Source organism: Mobula birostris, unplaced genomic scaffold (genome assembly GCF_030028105.1).
Source record: "Mobula birostris isolate sMobBir1 unplaced genomic scaffold, sMobBir1.hap1 scaffold_2901, whole genome shotgun sequence".
NCBI classification, from domain to species: domain Eukaryota; kingdom Metazoa; phylum Chordata; class Chondrichthyes; order Myliobatiformes; family Myliobatidae; genus Mobula; species Mobula birostris.
The window spans coordinates 38,008-47,275 of record NW_027275960.1 but is presented as its reverse complement, the minus strand read 5'-3'; the positions used below and the strand labels follow the sequence as shown (position 1 = coordinate 47,275).

At 43.1% G+C, this 9,268-nt stretch overlaps 1 long non-coding RNA gene across 2 annotated transcripts; it reads left to right on the top strand.

Moving 5' to 3' along the window:
- The first annotated feature begins 1,165 nt into the window (after window positions 1-1,165).
- LOC140192873 (uncharacterized) lies at window positions 1,166-9,041 on the top strand. Of its 2 annotated transcripts, none has more exons than XR_011884483.1 (3): window positions 1,166-1,238; window positions 4,659-4,808; window positions 8,752-9,041. It is a non-coding gene; the product is annotated as an uncharacterized lncRNA (long non-coding RNA). The 2 variants fall into 2 exon arrangements; XR_011884484.1 differs by lacking the exon at window positions 1,166-1,238 and adding an exon at window positions 4,138-4,433.
- The last annotated feature ends 227 nt before the right edge of the window (window positions 9,042-9,268 follow it).

Here is a 9,268-nt window from a genome sequence, read left to right as displayed (position 1 = left end):
TACACTTCCTCCCTCACTACCATTTAGGGCCCCAGACAGTCCTTCCAGGTCAGACGACACTTCACCTGTGAGTCGGCTGGGGTGATATACTGTGTCCGGTGCTCCTGATGTGGCCTCCTATATATTGGCGAGACCCGGTGCAGACGGGAGATCGTTTCGCTGAACACCTATGTTCTGTCTGCCAGAGAAAGCGGGATCTCCCAGTGGCCACATATTTTAATTCCATGTCCCATTCCCATTCTGATATGTCTATCCATGGCCTCCTCTACTGTAAAGATGAGTGGTGGTCTGTTCTCATTCCATCCTCCCGCTGCCCCACTAGGAATTTCATTCCCCTTGTCCTCACCTACCACCTGACCAGCCTCCGGGTCCAACATATAATTCTCCGTAACTTCTGTCTTCTCCTATCAGTTCGGATCTCCCCCTCCCCCTCTCAAATCTCTTACTAGCTTTTCTTTCAGTTAGTCCTGATGAAGTGTCTCGGCCCGAGAGGTCGACTTTACCTCTTCCTAGAGATGTTGCCTGAGCTGCTGTGTTCACCAGCAACTTTTATGTGTGTTGCTTGAAATTCCAGCATCTGCAGATTTCCTCGTGTTCAAGTTTTATGCGTACTTTTCACTTAACTGCTGATTAGTGTTTATCCCTGCAGTCCATCGTCACTGGTATCATTCTGATGGATTTCTCTGTTACCTGCTCAATACTAAGATTTACAAAGTAGACCTAAGGTCTGCAGATGGTAGACATAGGCAGGGATTGAACCTGTCACTGGCAGTGTAAAGCGTAATATTATTTTATGTGCTGCATTTGATACATGTACTGCTTATTGCACCTATGTCCCAGTGGGATATTGCTTCATTTATCTGTGTACATGTGGATAGTTGAATACTGATAAACTCCAACTCTTTACACATGTACTGCAACAAACCCTGCCCAGGCTCAAAAACCCGACATTCTCTTCTGCACCCCACTTCACATATTCTGACCTCTCAGCACACTCATCTTTCATCCCTGCCCTCACCAGCTGTAACCTGTCTGACTATCACGTACCTGCAATGACTCATTCCTTTTATTTGATGACCCCAAACTGGGGATTGGGTATCAACCAGTGAATGAGTTTGAACTTTTTGAATCTTGTTCGGTGGTCTTCAATTAAGGATCTTCACCTTTCACAGGTCTTCATTGACTTCTTCTCTCGAGCACTGAATGTGGAATACAAATCACAGGGAATTATCACACAGGTATGGAAAAACAAATGAATAGCATTGTTCCTTCTTACTGAAGTACATATATTATTTTTATTTAAACTTGGCAACCACTTTGTGAGGTACACCTGTTTGTTATGCAAATATCTAAGCAGCCAATCATGTGGCAGCAACTCAGTGCATAAAAGCATGCAGACATGGTCAAGAGGTTCACTTGTTCGGACTAAACACCAGAATGGGGAAGAAATGTGATCTAAGTGACAATCTTTAATAATTGTTGGTGCCAGATAGGGTAGTTTGAGTATCTCAGAAATTGCTGATGTCCTGGGATTTTCATGCACATGTCCCTAGAGTTTACAGAGAATGGTGCAAAGAATAAAAATCATCTAATGGGTGGGAGATCTGTGGGCAGAAACAGCTTGTTAATGAAAGAGGTCAGAGGTAAATGGCCAGACTGGTTCATGTGACAGGAAGAGTAATTCTGGTGTGCAGAAGAATATCTCCGAATGCACATGTTGAACCTTGAAGTGGACGGGCTACAGCAGCAGAAGACCCCCTTTATTAGGTACAGAATTTACATTCCAGAACTTTGGAAGAAACTCAGCAATACATTCATGATGAGGTGTTAGGGAAGGATGAGCATATAAACATTACCCCCCGCTTCATCAGCCAGTGGAGCTGCGAAACTGGGGCAGGAATGTTTACTGTCAGGATTCCCAGAGGTTAAGAAGGAATGTTGCTAAACTTCCTATCAGCGGCCTAGACAAAGGAGGATCATTCCTGGGACTGGAATTGTTCACACTATACACTTCCAACTATTATTAATGTTTTTATAAATCACTCTTACCAAGCCATTCTGCTGTTTCCTACTTTTGAACTCAACCCAAATTGACTCTAATTCGATCTCACAATATGTCAAGCAAAATTAAGTTTTCACACTTCCCATGATATTTGCCCTATTTATAGTCCTTGTTTTGGATATCTCTACCAAATCTGCCCTCTTACTCCTACTCTCCTATTCAGCCCCACCCTATAACTCAGGTCCATAAATCCTGTTAACATCTTTGTAATGTTGAAGTGTTGGGTTAGTTTGTGGCTTTCAAGCCCCATGCTGGACTCTCACTGGTGCCATCTTACCTGTGAAACTTTAAAGCAGGAGGTCCAACTTGGGGTCCATGGAGATCTCTGTTAATGATAGGGGCTCAAGGCATAAAAAAGGTTCAGAACCCCTGCTTAAGAGCAATTTTCACAACCGGGCAGACTGTTTCTGGGCAGGGTCTGGTAGACCAGCCCAGTATTTCCAGTTCTTCTGTTTTTATTTCAGATTTCTTATACCTGTTGCTCTTTGATTTTTGGAAAGACCATGAGGTCATAAGACATAAGAGCAGAATTAGGCCATTTATCCCATTGATTCTGTTCTGCTATTTCATCATGCTGATTTGTTATCCCTCTCAAACCCATTTTCCTGCCTGCTCTCTATTACTTTTGACTTCCTTACAATATCAAGAACCTATCAACCTCCACTTTAAATATACCCAATGACTTGGCCCTCACAGCCGTATGTGGCCATGGATTCCACGAATTTACCACCCTCTGGCTAAAGAAAACCCTCATCATCTCTGCTCTAAAGGGATGTTCTTCAATTCTGAGCCATGCCCGCTGGTTATGGATTCCCCCGCTGTTAGAAATATACCCTCCATGTCCACTCATTTCATTGGCTCTTCACTCAACCTGGAACACCTGGATGATAAAGATGCATACATCAGGATGCTCGTCATTGATTAGAGCTCAGCATTCAATACTATCATCCCCTCAGAACTAATCAAAAAGCTTCAAGAGCTTGGTCTCAATAACGCTCTGTGCAACTGAATACTTGATTTCCGCACTTGCAAACCCCAGTTAGTTTGGATTGGCAAAAGCATCTACTCCATCATTTCCATGAGCACAGGTGCACCACATGTCTGTGTGCTTAGCCCCTGCTCTGTTTGCTTTCTATTTATGACTGAGTGGCTAAGCACAGCTCCAATGCCATATTTAACTTTGCTGATGACACCACTGTCACTGGCTGAATCAAAGGTGATGATGAATCACCTGGCTGAAAATCTGACTGGGTAGTATCACGATAATAACCCATCACTCAATGTCAGCCAGACCAAGGAGTTGATTATTGACTTCAGAAAGAGGAAACTGAAGGGCCATGAACCATTCCTCACTGGGGGATTAGAGGTGGAGAGGGTCAGCAACTTCAAATTCCTCAATGTTATCACTTCAGAGGTTCTCTCCTGGCTCCAGATTTTAAGTGACAGTACGAGTAAGCATGGCAGTGCCTCCACTTTATTGGAAGTTTGTGAAGGTTCGGCATGTCATCTAAAACTTTGTAAACCTCTGCAGATGTGCAGTGGACAGTATATTGTCCGGCTGCGTCATGGCCTGGTGTGGGAACACCAATGGCCTTGCACAGAAAATAATGGATAGGACCCAGTACATCACGGTTAAAACCCTCCCCACTATTGAGTACATCTACATGGAGCACTGTCACAAGAAAACATCATCCATCATCAGGGATCCCACCACCCAGGCCATGTTCTCGTCTCACTGCTACCATTAGGAGGAAGGCACAGGAGACTCAGGCCTCACCACCAGGTTCAGGAACAGTTATTACCCCTCAATCATCAGGCTCTTCAACGGAAGGGATAATTTCACTTGCCCATCACTGAACTGTTCCCACAACCTATGGACTCACTTTCAAGGATTCTTCATCTCATGTTCTCAATATCGATTGCTTATTTATTTATTACTATTATCATCAGATTTTTCTTTTGTCTTTCCACAGTTTGTTGCATTTTGTACACTGGTTGTTTGTCCATTCTGTTGGGTGCAGTCTTTCATTGATTCTATTGGGTTTCTCTGATTTCCTGTGTATGCCTGCAAGAAAATCATACTCAGTTTTGTATATGGTGAGATTTGAGTACTTTGATAATAAATTTGCTTTGAACTTTGAACTCTATCTAGGTCTTCCAGTATTCGACATCTCAATTTGGGAAGCAGATTAACGGGCTGTATTGTGGGACTTGGCTCACCTATTCTTGTCATTCAACAAGGACTAATCTCCAGAAGTTATTTGTTCTTACTTGCCCGTGACCAAGAACATGAGACCATATGCTCTCTGATATATTTAATATTCAGGTGCTCCACTTTCCTCCCATACTCTAAAAAGATTTCCAGGTTAAGGTTAGTAACTTGTGGGCACGTTGTGAAGCACGGTGACAACTGCAGGCTGTGCAGCATAACGCTCAGCGATCTGATTTGACACAAGTGATGCATTTCAGTATATGCTTCGATGTACATGTGACAAATAAGATAATGTTTATCTATTGTTATTTTCAACTGTATAAGAAACATACATTAGCAATTTAAAAATCATGCAACACCACTGAAATAAATTTTGTTTTCCAGTGTGTAATGCCTCTGTTGGTTTCCACCCATTTAACACATGACATGGATACTAATCTATTGGTGAGGCAGGCAGATGACTACGTCCAAGAAGCATTGAACACTGTTGGAATAACAGATCAGACAAGAGGATGCATCTCCCATGCACTTCAGGTAAGTGTCAAAGAATGTGGTGGAATGCTGGACCATTACTATGGCTTGGAGTCAAATTGAACATGGCAAATGAACTCCTATATTCTGTATTAACTGGAATAAATCTTAAGGTGCTCAGTGACCACCCTCACACCCCCTGCCCCCAGTTGAGTGTAGAAACTCTATGTGGGGAATGAACACAACACACATCTTTTCAGCTGACTGTCTGGACACTTCATGTGAAAGGTGAACACCTAGTGAATAAAGGATTAGACTTGGTCACGTCAACTGTAGTCACATATACTTCACCATAACACACACAAAAACAAGCTGGAGGAACTCAGCAGGCCAGGCAGAGTCCCTTCTTGGCCTGAAACATCGACTGTTTACTCTTTTCCATAGATGCCACCTGGCGTGCTGAGTTCCTCCAGTATTTTGTTGCTTGGATTTCCTGCATTTGCAGATTTTCTCTTGTTTGTGGTTATACTTCACTGTGCCGAGATTCATATTTAAATTCTTTTATTTATCACGTACAACAGAACATTCAGTGGAATGTGTTGTTTGTGTTAGCACTGAACATGACCTAGGGAAGTGCTGGGGGCAGCCCACAAGTGTCACCAGACATTCTGGCGCCAACGTAGCATACCCACAATGTTCTGCAGAACAACACAAGCAACAACAATAACAGCAACAATAAACCCCCTTCCTCTCTCCCAGCCACCCATGCACAGACACAATCCTCCATGATACTGTGCACTATGAGTATACGATGTTGAGGAAGAGGCAGTAGAGCAGGACCCTCAAGGTAGTAATCCCTGGATTACTCCCAGTACCACATGCTAGTCAGGGCAGGAATAGGATGATAGTGCAGATGAATGAGCGGCTGACAGAATGGTGCAGGGGGCAGGGTTTCAGAATTCTGGTTCATTGGGATCCCTTCTGGGAAAGGTATGGCCTGTACAAAAAGGACAGATTACATCTGACCCTGAGGGGGACCAATGTTCTATGACAATGAATTCCACAGATTCACCACCATCTGGCTAAATAAATTCCTCCTCATCTCCGTTCTAAAAGAGTGTCCTTTTCATTCTGAGCTGTGTTCCCTGGTCCTAGACAGTCCCACTAGTGGAAACATCTTCTCCACATCCATTCCATCTTGGCCTTTCAACAGAACAGTACAATACAGGAACAGGCTCTTTGGCCCACAATGTTTACTGATCCAGCTAAAAAGGAAATTGAAAAAGAACAAATTCATCCCTCCCACCTACACAACATCCATATCCCTCCATCTTCCTTACAGCAGACTGAAAAGCTTGAGCATATAGACATTAAGAAAGAGGATGTGCTGGAGGTTTTGGAAAGCATCAAGTTGGATAAGTCACCGGGACCAGACAAGATGTACCCCAGGCAACTGTGGGAAGCGAGGGAGGAGATTGCTGAGCCTCTGGCAATGATCTTTGTATCATCAGTGGGGATGGGAGAGGTTCTGGGAGACTGGAGGGTTTCAGATTGGAGGTTATTCAAGAAAGGGAGCGGAGATAGTCCTGGAAATTATAGACCAGTGAGTCTTACTTCAGTGGTTGGTAAGTTGATGGAGAAGATCCTGAGATGCAGGATTTAAGAACATTTGGAGAGGCATAATATGAATAAGAATAGTCAGCATAGTTTTGTCAAAGACGGGTCATGCCTTACAAGCCTGACTGAATTTTTTGAGGATCTGACTAAACACATTGATGAAGGTAGAGCAGTAGATGTAGTTTATATTGATTTCAGCAAGGCATTTGATAATGTTACCCCATTCAAGGCTTATGGAGAAAGTAAGGAGGCATGGAATCTAAGGGGACCTTGCTTTGTGTATTCAGAATTGGCTTGCCCACAGAGGGCAAAGAGTGGTTGTAGTCCGGTCATATTCTGCATGGAGGTTGGTGACCAGTGGTGTGCTTCAGGGATCTGTTCTGGGACCCTTTCTCTTCATGATTTTTATAAATGACCTAGATGAGGAAGTGGTGGGATGGTTAGTAAATTTGTCGATGACACAAAGGTTGGGGGTGTTGTGGATAGTGTGGAGGGCTGTCACAGGTTACAGTGGGACATCAATAAGATGCAAAACTGATAGCAGAATATAGTATTAATGGCAAGATTCTTGGCAGTGTGGAGGATCAGAAGGATCTTGGGATCTGAGTCCAAAGGACACTCAAATCTGCTACGCAGGTTGACTGTGTGTTTAAGAAAGTATACAGTGTATTGGCCTTCATCAACTATGGGCTTGAGTTTAAGAGCTGAGAGGAAATGTTACAGCTATATAGGACCCTGGTCAGACCCCACTTGGAGTACTGTTCTCTGTTCTGGTCGCCTCACTACAGGAAGAATTTGGAAACTATAGAAAGGGTGCAGAGGAGATTTACAAGGATGTTGCCTGGATTGGGGAGCATGCCTTATGAGAATAGGTTGAGTGAACTCAGCCTTTTCTCTTTGGAGTGATGGAGGATGAGAGGTGACCAGATAGAGGTGTATAAAATGATGAGAGGCATTGATCGTATGGATCTTCAGAGGCTTTTCCCCAGGGCTGAAATGGCTAACATGAGAGGGCACAGTTTTAAGGTGCTTAGATGTAGGTACAGAGGAGATATCAGGGTTAAGTTCTTTATGCAGAGAGTGGTGAGTGCATGGAAAGGGCTCCCAGCAACAGTGGTGGAGGTGGATAGAATAGGGTCTTTTAAGAGACTCTTGGATAGGTACATGGAGCTTAGAAAAACAGAGCATTATGGGTAACCCTAGGTAATTTCTAAAGGAAATACATGTTCGGCACAGCACTGTGGGCCGAAGGGCCTATATTGTGCTGTAGGTTTTTTATGTTTCTATTCATGTGCCTATCGAAATGTCTTTTAAAAGCTGCTAATGCATTTACCTCTACTACCATACCAGGCAGCACATTCTAGGCATCAACCACCCTCTGAGTAAAAAGAAAACTTACCCCTTACATCCTCTTTGATCCTATTCTCCTCACCTTTAATATTCGATAGGTTTCAATGAGATCCCTCTCATTCTTCTAAACTCCATCGAGTACAGTCCGAGAGCCATCAAACGCTCATGTTAACCCTCTCATTCCTGGGATCATTCTCATGAACTTCTGTGACCTTCTCCAATGCCTGCACTTCCTTTCTTAGATAAAGAGCCCAAGAGGGCACTGCGAGTGCACTCTGACCAATGCCTTATAAAGCCTCAGCATTACATTCTAGTCCCCCAAAATTAGTGCTACCATTGCATTTGCCTTCCTTACAAGTGACTAGACCTTTCAAAATTTTATCTTGGCCTGAAACTATTTTGTGGGTTTCCATGGAATTCCCCCCTCATCCTTCTGAATTCTGAATCACACTTCAACTTTGCAAAGAAACTGCAGAACTATAAAAGCAAATGTTAATAAAACTTCACAAAACAGGTAAGTATACAAACATAAGCAAGTTTAAAGAAAGCTAAAGCCACAGGAAAGAGCACACTAAAAACAGTCTGTGTTGTTTGGCTGAGAAGATTTGCTGCTGGTCAGAGTAATGCACTCAGTGACCATTTTATTAGGTGCAGGAGAGGAGCCCAGCACGGTCTTCTGCTGTAGCCCATCCACTCCGTTCTATATTGCACCATTCTATATAAACTCTAGAGAATGAAAATCCCAGGAGATCAGCAGTTTCCGAGATACCCAATCACTCTGTCCAATCATTCCACAGTCAAGGTGACATAGACCAATATTTTGATGTTTGGTCTGAACAACAGCCGAACCTCTTGACCATGCCTACATGCTTTTAAGCACTGAATTGCTGCCACATGATAGGCTGGTTAGATATTTGCATTAACAAGCAGGTGTACAGGTGTACTTAATGAAGTAGCCACTGAGTGTACCTGCAATAGTTAAAATAAATTAGGTGCTGAATTATTCTGACAAAACTGTTTCTCCTATCTGTTTCTCCAGCATTGGTTTATTGATAGTTTGCTTCCGGGTCGTTACCGACTCTCCCAGTTTGGATTAAATGTTATGAAGAAATTGACTGAGAAATGAAAGACATGGTTGGAGAAACAGAAGAAGAAGAGCAAAATAAATTAGTTGCATCACAGTGGTTAGAGGAAATACCTCTATTATTTGTCTGATGTTATATTATTGGCTGGTTCTTTTGACATCTGTTGTTAATTCAAGAAGATACATTATCCATGTAGTTGAAACAGCGACACCGAGATTAAAAAAATAAACTGTGACCTGATTGAAAGAGCACTCGGCTGTTGTCTCCCACACAATCACTGACCTTATTAGCTCTGGGGATCTCCTATGCACTGCCATCAACCTCACAGTTCCCATACCCCACACCTCCTCTTTATACCTCCTACCCAAGATACACAACCCGCTTGTCCAGTAGACCCATTTTTTCCAGCTTGTTCCTGCCACATTGATCTCATATCTGCACACCTCAACTCTGTCTTATCAACCATAGTTG